This window comes from Pseudophryne corroboree, unplaced genomic scaffold (genome assembly GCF_028390025.1).
Source record: "Pseudophryne corroboree isolate aPseCor3 unplaced genomic scaffold, aPseCor3.hap2 scaffold_364, whole genome shotgun sequence".
NCBI lineage: Eukaryota > Metazoa > Chordata > Amphibia > Anura > Myobatrachidae > Pseudophryne > Pseudophryne corroboree.
Window position 1 is genome coordinate 215246 of NW_026970017.1, and position 20039 is coordinate 235284.

The 20039-nt window shown below is 46.7% G+C and overlaps 1 non-coding gene across 1 annotated transcript; it reads left to right on the plus strand.

Moving 5' to 3' along the window:
• Positions 1 to 2683: 2683 nt before the first annotated feature.
• On the plus strand, positions 2684 to 2757 carry TRNAN-AUU (transfer RNA asparagine (anticodon AUU)). Its single transcript has one exon. It is a non-coding gene; the product is annotated as a tRNA-Asn (tRNA).
• The last annotated feature ends 17282 nt before the right edge of the window (positions 2758 to 20039 follow it).

Genomic DNA, 20039 nt, shown 5'->3' on the forward strand with positions numbered 1-20039 from the left:
CAGCTGCTGTTTTAAAGGGATAGTTAGTCCCTGGGTAAATAGTATTGAGTATAAGTGTATACAGCGCTAACAAAAAACTGGATATGGGAAATTAATAATCACAATTTATTATAAAACATTGTTGCAACAATTAAATTCATATATAAAAAAAAGGAGGGGGACAATACTTTGTCAATAAAAAGTAAAAATATATATATATAGGGCAGGCACAGCAATTTTTGTTTGATAAATTACCACACGAGGAAGCCGAATAGGTACACTGGTGCAAGTCCTTGGAATAGTAGCCACAGTCCTAGGGAGCAGTTTGCAGTGCTAGCAGATAAAGTCCAAATGAAAAAGGCCGATCTTTATGATGTTTGATCCGGACTGAGGTGCGTCCTGTCAGATTGTTGGATCTTTCTGTGCCTTGTGGACATCCGCTATTTTTCCCAATTTGCTGGTGGACTTCTAGGCTGGTTTCCAGGTTCCAAAAGTGATTCCAGTGGTATACGGCTCCTCAGAACCAACGCGTTTCGCTGTATTCACAGCTTTTTCAAGTGAAAAAGCTGTGAATACAGCGAAACGCGTTGGTTCTGAGGAGCCGTATACCACTGGAATCACTTTTGGAACCTGGAAACCAGCCTAGAAGTCCACCAGCAAATTGGGAAAAATAGCGGATGTCCACAAGGCACAGAAAGATCCAACAATCTGACAGGACGCACCTCAGTCCGGATCAAACATCATAAAGATCGGCCTTTTTCATTTGGACTTTATCTGCTAGCACTGCAAACTGCTCCCTAGGACTGTGGCTACTATTCCAAGGACTTGCACCAGTGTACCTATTCGGCTTCCTCGTGTGGTAATTTATCAAACAAAAATTGCTGTGCCTGCCCTATATATATATATTTTTACTTTTTATTGACAAAGTATTGTCCCCCTCCTTTTTTTTATATATGAATTTAATTGTTGCAACAATGTTTTATAATAAATTGTGATTATTAATTTCCCATATCCAGTTTTTTGTTAGCGCTGTATACACTTATACTCAATACTCTGTGTGGCTAACTCTGGGGGAAGTCACAGCAATGGGCGGAGACGGCAACTGCAGGACGATACACCAGTGCCAGCAGCAGACCATAACAAAGTGACAGATCAGGGAGAATATATAGGAGGTAGGGAGGTGGCCATGGTACATGGCTGGTCAAGGGACACTAGCTCATGTACCCCTTTGCCACTGAGGCTGGCCACCAAGGATAGACCTGTCACCAGTGCACATGCAATAACCTCTTCTGCTGCCCTCTTTGCAACTCAGATTGCCCAGTGCTCCCCTTCGCTAACAGTCCACAAAGTTTCCCCATCTCACGATCTGCCTCCTCACCCCCACTTTCATCTCTACAGCACACGCGCATATCATACAAGATCCCATCATGCGTACGTAGGTCTGAAATGCAAGAGGGAGGTTGGGGGGAGATTGGCATGCGCCAGCAACACCACACAGCTCACTGTGACCACAGTGGAGAGGCGCTGCAACAGGACAATACACCAACCTCGGAGCAAGGAACTGCGTCGGTCAGGAGGAGAACTATTTCAATAGCATAAAAAGGTTAATGCGTCCCACCCTATGGACACCAGACTCATCAAGTCACTGTTGCCAGAGTCTCATACAATGACTCTGAACCTCTAAGCACACTATTTGACTGTCCACACCCTGCTGTGCCTATTAACCATCTCCTCCACCACCCTCAACACTGACCCACACATCATTCACCCACAAAGATACAATAAAGGTAGTTTGGATAAATTAGCTAAATGAAATGGATTTAACCAATTTATCTAAATGACCATTTTTGGATGTTTTCCAGTGTTTGTGAACAAATGGTCAATTGTAATTTGCTGCCACATATTAGCATAATTTTGTTTCAACTAGAAAAAAAAATTGGACAGATAATCTAAGTGTGGATCCAGTTTAAAGGTCCGTATTCACGGCCCGATTTTGGGGAGAGATGTGTGCTGAGCGAACTGCTCAGCACACATCTCTCCCCCCGCTCAGCACAGCGTGATGTGTGCTGAACGTACGGGGGGTGGGGGTGGCGCTCATTTCACCCCCTGTGTAGGGCATTCTGTGTGTATCCAGCTTAACAGGTGTGAGCATCATACAACTACTGACTTGCGAGTAACTATACAGCAGCTCCATACCTTGTGACTTGAAGAAACACCAGTTAACCCCGGGAATGCTGCAGTCAAAGCAACAATTCCTCTTCTTCAATTACCATTTTAATAATAGGGTAAAGAAAATGAAGTGGATTTTTGAAAGAAAATAATACTGTCAATATACTATTAAAACAAATTAAAATGGTAAAAGTTATTGTACTTTAAGTAAAAATAAAAGAGACAAAATATCAATCCCAGTTTTGGATTACTTTAATTAACAAAAAAAAATGCATATAGCAGAGGATAGTTTAAATCTGCCTACCTCTGGGTTATGGGCCCAGCATGCTTCCATTGCAGTACTCTGCTGCACATGTAAGTGCAAGAGATCCTGAAGCACTCACTCATCATGGGAAAGTACCAATGTGTTTCTTCGTTGGTTGATGGAAGAAACATCTTACAAAAACTCTCCAGATTATTGACTTTTTAAAGTTTTTCTAGGAAACGTTTTAGATGAATGCTTATTAGCCTTTGTCAGTATGGACTTTTGCAAAGTGTCTCTGTGGCGCAATTGGTTAGTGTGTTTGGCTATTAACCAAAAGGTTGGTGGTTCAATCCCACCCAGGGACGTAATTAACCTTGTGATCAGATTTTGGTGATATTTAAGTAGACAAGTCAAAATTTCAAACCTCCTCTTATGGTGTAGGGTACATGGCCTTCTCTGATGTAATCAGAGTTAGATTTGATTCAGTGATTTTATAAAAAACAGCTAGGAAGCACAATTTAGCAGTGGGTTGCAGAGAAAAAAAATATGCTGGCAGAAAAATCCAATCGAGTGATTAAACAGCTCTTCATTTTCTGGCTTTATTTTTATGCTAACAAATTTGTTCTCTGAAAAGTGTCCACAAAGCCAAGTCTCTGATTAACACCTTTGTAAGGATGGTTTTTCACCTATTACTAAATTAAACTTGCTTCATTGGAAAGGCAGCAAGATGCATCCTCATTTCAATGTCTACTGAAATAATACAAGTTGACACCAGGAAACATTAACGCCACTGCATCCTTGCTGCTTTCTCATGTGGAAGTCTGTTTAATGTGAAAACAAATGTGTGTGTTTTTTTCAACCTGGAAGCCCAACATCGATTAAGATCGATCTTAAATAGACCCCTGGGTTTTAAGGATAACCATGGTTGAGTCCAATGGTTAATTCACATTGACCGAAGTTCTAATTAAGTCACCTGTGCTCAAGCATGATATCCTTAAAATCTGGATTGCAATGACAGCATTTTGGAACTATGCCTAAGGGTTTAATTTTTACATTTATCCACTGACAATAAATCTACCTACAATATCCCTGTAACTGTTATGATTACAGTATTTCACTAAATAATTTAATTTGCTGAACCTTCTGTAAAAAGAAATATTAAGCTGCTGTAATTCCCAGATGCAGCAAATTTGTTAGCTAGTGGGCAAAACCATGTGCACTGCAGGGATGGGGGGGGGGGCAGATATAACATTTGCAGAGAGATTTAGGTGGGTTATATTGTTTGTGTGCAGGGTAAATACTGGCTGTTTTGTTTTTACACTGCAATTTAGATTTCAGTTTGAACACACCGCACCAAAATCTAACTCTCTCTGCACATATTATACACCCCCCCCCCCTGCAGTGTACATGGTTTTAGCTAATAAATTTGCTGCTGTGATCAGATCTGAGTTAAGCCCTATGTATTTGGCACTGGCAAAGGGTTAGAGGCCTTGCTGTAGAGCTCACACCTTTCTTATCATGCATTGTAATATTTCCTATGTCCTGATGTTGTGCTCTCTGCTCCATCCAAGTAAACAGCAATGTAGCATGGCTATCAAAGAGCGTGAAGATTGCAGATTTCCTGGGATTAATGCTAAGGAATGCTATTCCAGAGGCTGCTGCTTTAATTCAAGTGTCACTGGGGTTAAATGGTGTTTTTACCTTAAAAACACAGGTAGAGTATATAGTACAGTGGTAAAGTGGGAGCATGTAGTGCTATTGATTACAGATTTGATGGAGCTTAAACATGGATAAGGTCCATGGCTCTAAGAGTTTATCTTGTGTATCCTTTATTCTTAGTCATGGTCAGATAAGATTAGAAAATACCATTTAAGTGGAAATTTCCTGTTAGCTGTTTTTCAGTTTGCTCAACTGTCTGATTAACTGGTCCTAAAAAAGGACCAAAGGAGCTAAATTGCCCTGTGATCTAGCTAAATTGCCCCAGTTAAAAAAAAAAAAAACTAAGCTGCTGTAATTCCTGGATGTTTCCTTACTGCATCAACAGGAAGTGACAAGAAACAATGTAATGTGGAACCGTACAGCAGAAGGGATTGCGGCTACCCCACAATAAGTGCAGCGGAATGTAAGAAGAGGCATATACAGTGTGGTGTGGCTGTAGATGAGCTTAGTGGTTTCTGTTAGAGTTCTTCTACTTCTAACTACTCGTACATAAATGAGTAAGCCGCCGATTTATTAAACCTGGTGAAATGATAATTTGCATGGTGATAAAGTACCAGCCAATCAGCTCCTAATTGCCATGTCACAGGCTGGGTTTGAAAAATGACAGTTAGGAGCTGACTGGCTGGTACTTTATCACCTTGCACTTTATCAGTTCACCAGGCTTAATAGATCTGCCCCAATGTTTCAAAATGGAATGCATCAAGAGAACGGTGTTGGTAGTATAAAACTACCTACAGCACCTGGTATTCCCAGGTGGTCTCACATCCAAGAACAAACCAGGCCTAAAATCAGGTGATATTGGGCATATACAGTGTGGTGTGGCTGTAGATGAGCTTAGTGGTTTCTGTTAGAGTTCTTCTACTTCTAACTACTCGTACATAAATGAGTAAGCAGCCGATTTATTAAACCTGGTGAAATGATAATTTGCATGGTGATAAAGTACCAGCCAATCAGCTCCTAATTGCCATGTCACAGGCTGGGTTTGAAAAATGACAGTTAGGAGCTGACTGGCTGGTACTTTATCACCTTGCACTTTATCAGTTCACCAGGCTTAATAGATCTGCCCCAATGTTTCAAAATGGAATGCATCAAGAGAACGGTGTTAGTATTGTAAAAATACACACAGCTCCTGGTATTTCCTTGTGGTCTCCCATCCAATTACTAAAACCAGGACCAACACTGCTCAGCTTCCATGATCAGGAGAGATTGGGCAAATCCAGTGTGCTGTGGCTGTAGATGAGCTGGTGGTTTCTGTTACAGCTCTTCTACTTCTAACTTCTGGTACATAAAAGAATACATGTAAAAATTAAATGTACCAAGAAAATGGTGTTGGTAGTTTAAAAACACCTAAAGAATCTGATACTACCAAGCAGTCTCCCATCCATGTATTAACAAAGTCCAATACTGCTTTGCTTCAAAAATCAAATGAGATTGGGCATATCCAGTGTGGTGTGGCTTTAGATAAGCTTTGTGGTTTCTGTTAGAGCTCTTCTACTTCTAACTACTGGTACATTAATGAATATGTATAAGGTTGTAGTTTATCCAATATGCCTTTACTACCTTACCTTTCAACCCCCCTCCCTCCCCTCTACTCCTTATAGCTTCCTTAGTTCTCTCCTCCTCGTGTGTGCGTTATTTGTTTTCTCATACGTCCTAGAGGATGCTGGGGTCACATTAAGAACCATGGGGTATAGACGGGATCCGCAGGAGACATGGGCACTTTAAGACTTTCAAAGGGTGTGAACTGTCTCCTCCCTCTATGCCCCTCCTCCAGACTCCAGTTTTAGTATTGTGCGCAGTGATACTGGATGCACTACAGGGGAGCTCTACTGAGTTTCTCTGAAAAGACTTGTTAGTTTTTTTTATTTTCAGGGAGGCTGCTGGCAACAGTCTCCCTGCTTCGTGGGACTTAGGGGAGAGAAGTATGACCAACTTCTAGTGAGTTCAATGGCTCTGCTTCAGGCTGACAGGACACCATTAGCTCCTGAGGGTGCTGATCGCTGGGTACGCCTAGATGCACACTCCCGCAGCCTGTCGTCACCCCCTTACAGAGCCAGAAGACAGGTGAGTAGCAGAAGAACAGAAGACTTCTTCTTCAGTGACGGCATTCTGAGGTACCGAGCAGCGAGCGGAACGCTGCGCGCCATGCTCCCACACAAACACAGGCACTGCAGGGTGCAGGGCACGGGGGGGGGGGGCACCCTGGGCAGCATAAATTCCTCACAAAAGGCTGGAAAAAGTGGACATTAGTGCCTGGGCACTGTCCTTACCCCGCTAGCGTAATTAATTATTTCTGAGCGGGACAGATACGCGCCATTACAGCGGCGGGGCTTCTTCCTCACCTCACCAGAACATCTTTAGAGCATTACAAGTCTATCGCTATAGAGTTTATTATTTCCCAGACTGTGTACTTTTGGCGCTGGATTGTGAGCTGAAAAATCCTCTGTGTCCCTCTGACAGATTTACTGACGGTCTGTCCCCCATAAGCCGGTGTGTCTGTGGGTACTTGGTATATGTGTGTCAACATGTCGGTGGCTGAATGTTTTTCCCAAGAGGAAACTATATTAGGAATGCAGACATATGATGGTGGCCCTGTTGGCACCACCAATAACTGACTGGGTAAATGTTTCAGTAATATCAGAGTAAGGTTGGATAAATCTGTGTCCCAGACACAGACGTAGAGAATAGATGTGATATTCATGGCTATGTTTCTTTTCCCTCAGGCCCCGCTGGGTCGCAAAAATGTTATTTTGCCCAGTTACTACACACTGATACTGACACGGATACTGATACTTATGTCGACCATAATGTTTCCTGATTAGATCCAATATTGGCAAGGAGCATTCAGTACATGATTGTGGATATTAAGGACATATTAAAATCACTGAAGACCCTGCTGTTCCTGACAAAGGGGTCTATATGTATGTATATATAGATATATAATGAAAGCTGATGTAACGTTCCTCCATCTCTGTTTGAGAAAGTCTGGGCCAGCTCGACAAGATGGTTTCAAATCCCCAAAAGGATTCTGGTTGTTTATTCATTTCCCGCCGCGGACAGAATAAAGTGGGAGTCACCCCCTGTTCTGCACGGGGCCCTGTCACAAATCCAGCGGATCGTATGCAGGAAGCTACATTATTTCTAGTTATGTAACCACGGGTACATTACTTAGACCTGCCATTACATGTGCATGGGTGAGTAGTAGTATTCAAGAATTGGTCGAATACCTTGTCATCCGATATAGATACCCTGGAGAGATGGGATACTCCTTACGTTGTATCATATCAAGGACACTGCAGCATACTTACGTGAGACTGCAAGGGATATAGGACTCTTGAGTTCACGGGCCAATTTCATGGCAGTGTCGGATAGGAGGGCATTGTGGATTCACCAAGAGAATGCTGATGCTGACTCCAAGAAGAAAGGGAGTCTCTTCCCTATGAAGGTGAAGCCTTGTTTGGTGACTGCCTAGTTAATTTGATCTCGGCAGCTCCCGCAGGTAAGTCAACCTTCTTGCCCTATGTTCCCTCCCAACGGATGAAGACGCATCATTATCTGATGCAGTCATTTCGGCCCAATAGATATGCAAGAAGTTAAGATTCCCCTTTCTTTGCAGGTAGAGGAAGGAGAAGAGAGAAGAGGTCTGCATCCTCTTCAAGATCGCAGGAGCAGAGATCATCCTCTGCTTCTGCCAAATCCACTGCATGACGCTGGGGCTCTCTTGCAGGAGCCCGCACCAGTGGGGGCACGTCTAAAACTCTTCAGTCAGTTCTGGATTCATTCGGACATGGACTCGTGTGTTTTACAAATAGTGTCCCAAGGGTACAAACTGGGGTTTCAAGATGTTCCCCCTCACCGATTGTTCAAACATTAAGTTACTGTGCTATTCCTGGGTTATATAGCGCTGGGGTATGTGCTGGCATACTCTCTCTCTGTCTCTCCAAAGGGCCTTGTGGGGGAAATGTCTTCAGTAAAAGTATTCCCTGTGTGTGTGGTGTGTCGGTACGCGTGTGTCGACATGTCTGAGGAAGAAGGCTATATTAGAGAGGAGCGGGAGCAAATGAACGTGGTGTCTCCGCCGACACCTGATTGGATGGATATGTGGAATGTTTTAAATGCTAGTGTAAACTCATTGCACAAAAGATTAGACAAGGCAGAAGCTTTGGGACAGTCAGGGTCTCAACCAATGCCTAATCCTATGTCGCAGGGACTGTCAGGGTCTCATAAGCGCCCACTATCCAGATGTTGACACAGATACCGACACGGATTCTGACTCCAGTGTCGATTACGATGATGCAAAGTTACAGCCAAAATTGGCAAAATACATTTGATATATGATTATGGCAATAAAAGATGTTTTGCACATCACAGAGGAGCCCCCTATCCCTGACAAGAGGGTACATATGTACAAGGGAAAGAAGCCTGAGGTAACCTTTCCCCCCTCACACGAGCTGAACGAGTTATGTGAAAAAGCTTGGGAATCTCCTGCAGATTTCCAAAAGGATTCCCCTTTCCCATCAACGGATAGGTTACGATGGGAATCCTCCCCTTGGGTGGACAAAGCATTAACACGCTTATCCAAGAAGGTAGCCCTCCCGTCCCAGGATACGGCTACCCTCAAAGAGTCTGCTGACCGCAAACAGGAGATTACCCTGAAGTCCATTTATACACATTCAGGTACCTTACTCAGACAGGCAATTGCGTCGGCCTGGGTGTGTAGTGCTGTAGCGGCATGGACGGATACCCTAGATAAGGCTACTATTTTATTGCCCCTGGGGCATATAAGAGATGCTGTCCTATATATGTGTGTATGCAAACTACAGGTGGTGCTGCAGGGCTCACACCCTTTTACTTGTCTTGTAGAGCAACTCTGGAGCTGTTACTGGGTCCAGCTGCTGCAAGAAATCAGCTTGAATGCTTCAGGGGCTTGGGCATGGCCAACATGAGCCCCACACTGATGGGGGTGTATAAAGCGATCTAGGGGTCATCCAAGCGCAACCCCACAAAGGCCGCCATGCCCTGCGTGACCATTTTCTCTTTTCATATGCAGACGAGGGTTGCAGCGAGCGGAATGCTGTGCGCCATGCTTCCACACAAACACAGGCACTGCAGGGTGCACTGCAGGCGACGTCAGATGCCAATTTGGGTCGACATAGGAATCAGTATCCGAGTCAGTATCAGTGTGTAGTAACATTTTTGCGGGCCTGAGGGAAAAGAAGCATAGCCATGAACATCACATCTATTCTCTACGTCTGTGTCTGGGACACAGATTTATCCAACCTCACTCTGATATTATTGAAACTTTCACCCAGTCAGTTATTGGTGGTGCCAACAGGGCCACCATCATATGTCTGCATTCCTAATATAGTTTCCTCTTGGGAAAAACATTCAGCCACCGACATGTTGACACACATGTACCAAGTACCCACAGACACATCGGCTTATGGGGGATAGACCTACAGTAAATCTGTCAGAGGGACAGAGAGGATTTTTCAGCTCACAACCCAGCGCCAAAAGTACACAGTCTGGGAAATAATAAACTCTATAGTGATAGACTTGTAACGCTCTATAGATGTGCTGGTGAGGTGAGGAAGAAGCCCCGCCGCTGTAATGGCACGCTTCTGTCCCGCTCAGAAACAAATAATTAATTACGCTGGCGGGGTAAGGACAGTGCCCAGGCACTAATGTCCACTTTTGCCAGCCTTTTGTGAGGAATTTATGCTGCCCAGGGTGCCCCACCCACCCACACTGATGGGGGTGTATAAAGCGATCTAGGGGTCAGCCAAGCGCAACCCCACAAAGGCCGCCATGCCCTGCGTGACCATTTTCTCTTTTCATATGCAGACGAGGGTTGCAGCCAACTATGCCCATTGCTTGGATGACATCACCGTATGCAAATCCGTCTGCTGCAGACCTTTCCCCAGGAATGCTTGTACTAGTTGTTGCATATGGTTTGATGTTTGAGGGTGCTTCAGTATTAGGCAGCCTTCCGCCCTCTCATGTTCATCTGAAAATATGTGGTCTCCCTGCAGTTCCCTTGTGCTTCCTCAGTTGAATCTCCTTAACTTGACGGGTGTGTGCCCGAGCAGCCGCCCTCCACAGCCCTATCCCAGCACATGCTTTTCTTGCGTATGAGATCTCTTGATCATGAAGATAGTTCTCACAGGGTGAGGTTCATCCATTACATTTTAAAGTAGGAAGGTACAAATTACATATTCAAATTACATATATGTGCTGGATTCAAATGTTTTCCCCCCTTCCTTTCTCAATTGTGCCCATCAGCAGCTATTCTAATGTTGCTGCCAATGGGTGTGACACATTCATTTCTTCTGTGGGGTACACTGGACTCCACAAGGATTCACATTGGGGTGTAGAGTAGGATCTTGATCTGAGGCACCAACAGGCTCAAAGCTTTTGACTGTTCCCAAGATGCTCAGCGCCCCCTCCTCTATAACCTCGCTTCCATGAACAGGGAGCTCAGTTTGTAGTTGGTGCCTTCAGTAGCAGGCCACTTAAGAGGGGGCTGCCTCAGGCAGCCTATTCTTAGCTATTAATTTTGACAAGAAAAGAAGAACTTTTTTTTATAAGAATCTACAAGGGCTGCAGCAGGCTAGGTCTAATAGACATCTTTACTGCAGCTCCATCACTCCCAGCGGCGTAGTATACTCCCGCGCCCTGGTTGCTGGGTCACTGCAGCGGAGGCTCCGGTTTCTTCCTAAGGTAAGTCACACACACAGCGCCCTCCGGGATCACGAGGCCGCTGATGAAAGGGAGGTAAGGGACTTCTGTGCCCACACTATACCGTGATCCAGCGTGGCTGTAGGGGGCGGGCCATGTGCGCACTGGCGTGGACACTGATTACTGGGCAGCTGCTCCACTAGCCACCAGGGACAGTTAAGGAGCACAGCTCTGGGGGGTTTTCTCTTATATTAACCCCATTTTGTACTACCCGCAGTGCATTGTGATAGGTAATAGAGCCTGATTCAGGTTGGATTGCAATCGCAATAAGCAGTCCAACTGCAAAAATTGCTAAGAGCATACACATGCGCCTGCATTTTCTGCGGCACCCCGCAGTTAATGCGATCGCCTCTGACTGTCAATCGGTGCTGGGGGGGGGGTCAGCAACACTCCATTTCCAAGTCGGAGATGGAGCGGTGCGTGGGCAGGGCTTCAAAATGGGGTCGGCAACGGAGAAACAGGAGGCGTGGTCAGAGCGGTTGTATGACATCACATGCAGCAGCTGCGATCACAAAAATGGTGGCGGCTTCCTGCGCACACATACAGTCTGCACCAACAGGAGGCTAACCCATTTTTTATGATCACGCTAAACTGCACTGCGACTGCAATTTCAGCGTGGTCAAGAAGGGAGGCGGCATGCTGGGTGGCCCCAGCATGCGAACCAAAGGATTGCAAATTCTGTTACTTAGCAGAATTTGCAATCCTTACTGAATTAGGCCCATTGATTACAAAATTTATTTGTAAATATTTGAAGTTTTTCTTCAGGGACTAACACAAAAGATGCTTGGGGCTACTAACACATGGGTAAGCCACGTAAAGCTTCCCATGGGTCAGTGGCATCACAACGGGGTTGCGGCCCACACCCGAGTGTCACCCGCCAAGGGGGGTGACACCAAAGTGCCGGCTCCTCTTCAGTGACAGAATATGGGTGTTTCACTGTGACATTACGTGCAACACCCAGTTTCTGTCACTGTGCAGGAGCCAGCACCACTCACACACTAGTCCCCGGGTGCAGCACTCAACCCCCGGGATACCCGGAGCAACAAAATGGAGATTCAGGCCAACAGGCCACACCCCTACCTATGAGACCATGCCTCCATTTTACCATTGCGCTGCTTATCTGCGCGCACTGCATTACAATCTCCCTCGCTGCCTCTCTGGGTGTCACCAATGATAGTGACACCTTTGCCATGCTTGTAGCAGCTGGTCCTAAGATCTACGCCTCCAGCCCTGAGTGTTTGCCCTTGTGACTTGTTGATCATCATAGCGAAGCAGATTCTTACAGAAAACTGCAGGGGCTTAGATTGAAAAGAAAAACATTGACGAACCCATCATTTCAGCAACAGGGTCTGCCACACGGCTGACTGAAATGACTGGTTGGTTTGGACCCCCACCAAAAAAGAAGCAATCAATCTCTCCTTGCACAAACTGGCTCTACAGAGGCAAGATGTCCACCTCATCATCCTCCGATTCCTCACCCCTTTCACTGTGTACATCGCCCTCCTCACAGATTATTAATTCGTCCCCACTGGAATCCACCATCTCAGATCCCTGTGTACTTTCTGGAGGCAATTGCTGGTGAATGTCTCCACGGAGGAATTGATTATAATTCATTTTGATGATCATCATCTTCTCCACATTTTCTGGAAGTAACCTCGTACGCCGATTGCTGACAAGGTGAGCGGCTGCACTAAACACTCTTTTGGAGTACACACTGGAGGGAGGGCAACTTAGGTAGAATAAAGCCAGTTTGTGCAAGGGCCTCCAAATTGCCTCTTTTTCCTGCCAGTATACATACGGACTGTCTGACGTGCCTACCTGGATGCGGTCACTCATATAATCCTCCACCATTCTTTCAAAGGTGACAGAATCATATGCAGTGACAGTAGACGACATGTCAGTAATCGTTGCCAGGTCCTTCAGTCCGGACCAGATGTCAGCACTCACTCCAGACTGCCCTGCATCACCGCCAGCGGGTGGGCTCGGAATTCTTAGCCTTTTCCTCGCACCCCCAGATGCAGGAGAATGTGAAGGAGGAGCTGTTGACGGGTCACGTTCCGCTTGACTTGACAATTTTCTCACCAGCAGGTCTTTGAACCTCTGCAGACTTGTGTCTGCTGGAAAGAGAGATACAATGTAGGTTTTAAATCTAGGATCGAGCACGGTGGCCAAAATTTATTGCTCTGATTTCAACAGATTGAATCCTGGTTAAGCGAATTAAGGGCTCCATCCACAAGTCCCACATGCCTAGCGGAATCGCTCTGTTTTAGCTCCTCCTTCAATGTCTCCAGCTTCTTCTGCAAAAGCCTGATGAGGGGAATGACCTGACTCAGGCTGGCTAGGAAGGATGTAACGTTAAAACATTACACCGTATATGGCGAAATTATATTTCTTGGTGTGAGGCCAGGAATGCTCCTACGGAAGAATTCCATCTGGGCCGTTTCCTTCACTTCCTACAAACTGGAGTGAATTTGGGCCTAAAATTAGGCTCTATTAAGGTCCAGATTTCGGCCTTATCCATTTTCTTTCAAAAAGAATTGGCTTCTCTTCCAGAAGTTCAGACTTTTGTAAAAGGAGTGCTGCATATTCAGCCTCCTTTTGTGCCTCCGGTGGCACCTTGGGACCTTAACGTGGTGTTAAGTTTTCTAAAATTACACTGGTTTGAACCACTTAAAACAGTGGAGTTAAAATATCTCACATGGAAGGTGGTCATGTTATTAGCCTTGGCTTCGGCTAGGCGAGTGTCGGAATTAGCGGCTTTGTCACATAAAAGCCCATATTTGGTATTCCATGTGGATAGAGCGGAATTGCAGACCCGTCCTCAATTCCTACCAAAAGTGGTCTCATCTTTTCATATGAACCAACCTATTGTGGTGCCTGTGGCTACGCGTGACTTGGAGGATTCCGAGTTACTTGATGTGGTTAGGGCTTTGAAAATTTACGTGGCCAGGACGGCTAGAGTCAGGAAAACTGAAGCGCTGTTTGTCCTGTATGCAACCAACAAGATTGGTGCCCCTGCTTCAAAGCAGGCTATTGCTCGCCGGATTTGTAACACGATTCAGCAAGCGCATTCTATGGCTGGATTGCAGTTACTGAAATCAGTCAAGGCCCATTCCACGAGGAAAGTGGGCTCTTCTTGGGCGGCTGCCCGAGGGGTCTCGGCACTACAGCTGTGTCAAGCTGCTACTTGGTCGGGTTCACACACCTTTGCAAAATACTATAAGTTTGATACCCTGGCTGAGGAGGAACTCATGTTTGCTCAATCGGTGCTGCAGAGTCATCCGCACTCTCCCGCCCGTTTTGGAGCATTGGTATAATCCCCATGGTCCTTACGGAGTCCCCAGCATCCTCTAGGACGTTAGAGAAAATAAGATTTTAAACCTACTGGTAAATCTTTTTCTCGTAGTCCGTAGAGGATGCTGGGCGCCCGTCCCAAGTGCGGACTACTTCTGCAATACTTGTATATAGTTATTGCTTCAATAAGGGTTATGTTATAGTTGCATCGGTCCTGCACTGATGCTATGTTGTTTTTTCATACTGATAACTGGGTAGTTTATCACAAGTTATACGGTGTGATTGGTGTGGCTGGTATGAATCTTGCCCTGGATTAACAAAATCCTTTCCTCATACTGTCCGTCTCCTCTGGGCACAGTTTCTCTAACTGTGGCATAGAGGGAGGAGCCAGTGCACACCCAGAACTAAAGTCTTTCTTAAAGTGCCCATGTCTCCTGTGGAGCCCGTCTATCCCCATGGTCCTTACGGAGTCCCCAGCATCCTCTACGGACTACGAGAAAAAGATTTACCGGTAGGTTTAAAATCTTATTTTCTACTTTATTCTTTTCTATCCTAGTTTATTACGACCAACTCTCATCCAAGGAGTTTGATATTCTACTACCTGCATGCAATTTAAATTGCTTAAATTGTTTATATGGTTGATTTGTCCTTCACAATCCATAATCTGCAACTTGGATGTACTTGTGTCATTGAAAATCTTATAATAAAAATGTATATACAGATACTCAACCTGTATATTGAAAAAAAAAAAAGTTATAAGACATATGCATTCAATATTTGAAGAAGCAAAATAAAATAAAGCTATCTATTGGGTTTCACTAACAAGCACATTGGAAGACTTGACTACTGTTAAAAGACATGCATTACATGGTATAGAGCCACAAACCACAATGTAGTAAAATAAAAACAAACTTACATGTGTATCAAACCTATGTGAGGCTTACATTGATAGTGCAAGATCAACACTCTATCAACTGTGCAAACTAGACTGCACATAAATGCCATAAAATTTATCTGAGATTTTAGTAAATAAGGCCCGTTGCTGTCCGGGTCACGCAGCCGTCACGGCCCGCCCCCATACGGTCCGGTCATGTCTGCGTTGTCCTGACTGTGCCCCCAAAATGGCGGCACAACGCCGCTGGCCCGACTCCTCCTGCCCAGTGACCGCCTCTGCCTGTCAATCAGGCAGAGGCGCTCATTGGGCAGAGATGCTGATCGCATCTCTGGCATGTGCCGGTGCACTGCGGCACCAGCACACATGCACTTCAGACCTGATCTCCTGTTGTGTGAATATGCACAGCAGGGATCAGGTCTGAATTAGGCCCTATATACAGCTGTCAGTAAGGCAGGGATGTGCTGCTGCCAGTGAGGCAGGGATGTGCTGCTGGTAGTGAAGCAGTGATGTGCTGCTGTCAGCGAAGCAGTGCTGTGCTGCTGTCAGCGAGACAGGGATGTGCTGCTGTCAGCGAGGCAGGGATGTGCTGCTGTCAGCGAAGCAGGGATGTGCTGCTGTCAGCGAAGCAGGGATGTGCTGCTGTCAGCGAGGCAGGGATGTGCTGCTGTCAGCGAGGCAGGGATGTGCTGCTGTCAGCGAGGCAGGGATGTGCTGCTATAAGTGAGGTAGGGATGTGCTGCTGTCATTGAAGCAGGAATGTGCTGCTGCAGTGAGGCAGAGATATGCAGCCCACTATCTCCCTATCACCCCTGCCTGAGTCACACACTTTCCCTGTCACCCCTGCCTCAGTTACCCACTATCTCCCAGTCACCGCTGCCTCAGTCAACCACTATATCTGCGATCCCTGCCTCAGTCACCCACTATACCAGTCACCCCTGCTTTAGTCACCCACTGTCACCCTATCACCCCTGCTTCAGTCACCCACTATCCCTGTCAACCCTGCCTCAGTCACCCACTATCTCCCAGTCACCCCTGCCTCAGTCAGCCACTATCCCTGTCACCCCTGCCTCAGTCTCTTACTGTCCCTGTCACCCCTGCCACAGTCATCCACTATCTCCCTATCACCCCTGCCTTAGTCATTTATTATACCTGTCACCCACTTTCTTCCCATACTTACCCAACCCCTTCCTATCACCCCTCCCTCAGTAACCCACTATCTCCCTGTCACCCACTATCTCCCAGTCACCCCGGCCTCAGTCACCCACTATCTCCCACTCATACATGCTTCAGTCATCCACTATCTCCCAGTCATCCCTGCCTCAGTCACCTACTGACACCAGTGCTGACATTTCTGCTGCGGCCTCTCCACTCTCCAGCGTGAACGTCCTGACGACTGAGGAAATCCGCTTCCTAGTTGAGGACTCCGGGAATGAACACTGCCGATATTGCTGTCAGATGACTTTCTACCCAACGGAGGATTTTTGATACTTCCAGCTTTGCCATGCAGTTTCGAGTGCCGCCTTGATGATTTGTGTACACTACCGTGGTGGCGTTGTCAGATTGTAGTTGAACAGGCCTGTTCTGTACTAGAGGCAGGGCCAGTGTCAATTAATTGAACACTGCCTGCAATTCCAGAATGTATATCAGGAGGAGAGATTCCTCCCTGGTCCACCGACCCTGGAGAAAGTGTTGCTCCAACACCATGGCCCAGCCCAAAAGACTGGCATCCATTGTCAGGAGGACACAGTTGGAGATCCAGAAGGGATGGCCCCTGCTCAACTGTTGGTCCTGTAGCCACCAGCTCAGTGTCAGACGAACCTCCGGAGTCAAGGAGATCATTTGAGACATCATCCGATGAGGCAGGCCGTCCCACTTGGAGAGGATTAACCTCTGCAGAGGGCGGTAATGAAATTGAGCGTACTCTACCATATCGAAAGCCGACACCATGAGGTCTAGTACTTCGCTGTGTGTATCAACACTCTTGGGCGAGAGAGGACGATACTGTCCTGAATTTTCAGGACTTTCTCTGGAGACAGAAACAATTGTTGGCTGTGTGTGTCCAGCAGTGCCCCTAGGTGCACAATGTTCCGAGCAGGGACCAGCGAGGACTTTTTTCAGTTGATGAGCCACCCGTGGACTTTTAGGAATTGGACTGCCAGTTCCAGATAACTGTGGAGAACCTCTTGGGAGTTCACCAGGATCAGCAAGTCGTCCAGATTTGGCAGGATCCTGATTCTCTGATGGTGAAGGGTCGTCATCACGGCCATGACCTTGGTGAATATCCGAGGTGCCGTGGCCAAACCAGAAGGCAGGACTTGAAATCCAAAAACAAACCAGGCACAACACTGCTTAGCTTCCATCATCAGATGAGATTGGACCAGTGGCGTAACTACTGCCTCCGCAGTCCTCGCGGTGGCTTGGGGGCGAGGGGCTGCGGGTGCGCCACTGATTTACAACAGACTGACATGCGGACGAGCGTCCGCATGTCAGTCTGCAGTCTCCTTCCCTCCGCCGCTTTTTGGAGGGACACGGAGGGCACACAGCGCGCCTCCCTGTGTCCCTCCTGCTGCATCATCTCCGGCGGCCGCGGGTCTAATAGGGGGAAGTGCCGTCCGTGAGCTCTAATTGGCTCACGAACCGGCACTTCCCCCTATTAGACCCGCGGCCGCCGGAGATGATGCAGCAGGAGGGACACAGGAGAGACGAGCTGTGCCCTCCGTGTCCCTCCAAAAAGCGACGGCGGGGGGGGGGGCGGTAAATATCTGTCACTGGGGGCATATATGGCACGGGGGGGGAGGGAGGAATATCTGGCACTGGGGCATTTCTGGCACTGGGGGGAATATCTGGCACTGGGGGCATATCTGGCACTGGGGGGGATATCTGGCACTGGGGCATATATGGCACTGGGGGGGAATATCTGGCACTGGGGGCATATATGGCACTGGGGGGGGTATCTGGCACTGGGGGCATATATGGCATGGGGGGCATATATGGCACTGGGGGGAATATCTGGCACTGGGGGCATATATGGCACTGGGGGGGAATATCTGGCACTGGGGGCATATGTGTACCTGGCACATGGGGGGGGGGGACTATATTTGGCACTAAGGCATGTAAGTACCTGGCACCGTGGGGGAATATCTGGCACTGGGGACATATGTGGCACTGGGAGCACAGCCCTAGCAACAAGGACTACCTCCTAGCAACGAGCATGACACCCAGTGCATGAAACATCTGGCAACGAGCATGACACCCAGTGCATGAAACACCTGGCAACGAGCATGACACCCAGTGCATGAAATCCCTGGCAACGAGCATGACACCCTGAGCATGAAAACCCCTGGCACCGTGCATGGAACCAAGAGCATGAAACCCCTGGCAACGAGCATGACACCCAGTGCATGAAACCCCTGACAACGAGCAGGTAATTGAAAAGTAATTAGAAGCCTTACTGTAGGACTTAATGTGTAATGGGCATTACGGTGTGTGGCATAATGTATCACGGACATTGCGGTGTGTGTCATAATGTGTCGCAGGCATTACGGTGTATGGTATACTATATCGCGGGCATTGTGATATGTGGTATAATGTCTCAGGGTCATTGCAGTGTGTGGCATAATGTATCACGGACATTGCGGTGTGTGTCATAATGTGTCAGGCATTACGGTGTGTGGTATACTATATCACGGGCATTGTGGTATGTGGTATAATGTCTCAGGGTCATTGCAGTGTGGCATAATACATAACGGGCATTGCGATGTGTGGCATAGGGTATAACGGGCAGGGCATTGCGGTATGTGTCACAGGCATTACGGTGTATGGTATACTATATCACGGGCATTGTGGTATAATGTCTCAAGGTCATTGCAGTGTGTGGCATAATGTGTCACAGGCATTGTATGTGCTATAATGTATCGGGCATTGCAGTGTGTGGCATAATGTATCACGGACATTGCGGTGTGTGTCATAATGTGTCACAGACATTGTATGTGCTATAATGTATCAGGGGCATTGCAGTGTGTAGCATAATGTATAACGGGCATTGCGATTCCTGTCATAATGTGTCACAGGCATTACGGTGTGTGGCATAATGTGTCACAGACATTACGGTGTGTGGCATAATGTGTCGGGGGCATTACAGTGTGTGCATATTGTGTCGTGCATTATTGTGTGCGGCATAATGTCTAAGGGCCATTGCAGTATGTGGCATAATGTATACTGGGCATTACTATAAGGAGGAAAAATGACAAATAATGTAAGGGGCATGAATCAGGATTATTTTTCTTTCCTGTGGTGGCCAACGTATGGGCGTGCAGGTTGCAAAACTGGGGTATAAGGTAGTCTTTTCCTGCAATGCCACGCCCCTTTATGCGAAACCACGCCCACTCCAACAAAACCACGCCCCTTTTTTGACGCGCGCATATTTATCCCTTTCTTGCTCCCAATTATGGAGCATGAAGGGGGGGGGGGGGGCGCCGAAGAATTTTTTGGCTTGGGGGAGAAAAATTTCTAGTTACGCCACTGGATTGGACATATCCAGTGTGATGCGGCTGTAGATGATTTTTGCTGTTTCTAACTTCTACATCAATGAATAAGTTTCAAAATAGAATGCATCAAGAGAACGGTGTTGGTAGTATAAAACTACCTACAGCACCTGGTATTCCCAGGTGGTCTCACATCCAAGAACAAACCAGGCCTAAGATCAGGTGATATTGGGCATATACAGTGTGGTGTGGCTGTAGATGAGTTTAGTGGTTTCTGTTAGAGTTCTTCTACTTCTAACTACTCGTACATAAATGAATAAGCGGACGATTTATTAAACCTGGTGAAATGATAATTTGCATGGTGATAAAGTACCAGCCAATCAGCTCCTAATTGCCATGTCACAGGCTGGGTTTGAAAAATGACAGTTAGGAGCTGACTGGCTGGTACTTTATCACCTTGCACTTTATCAGTTCACCAGGCTTAATAGATCTGCCCCAATGTTTCAAAATGGAATGC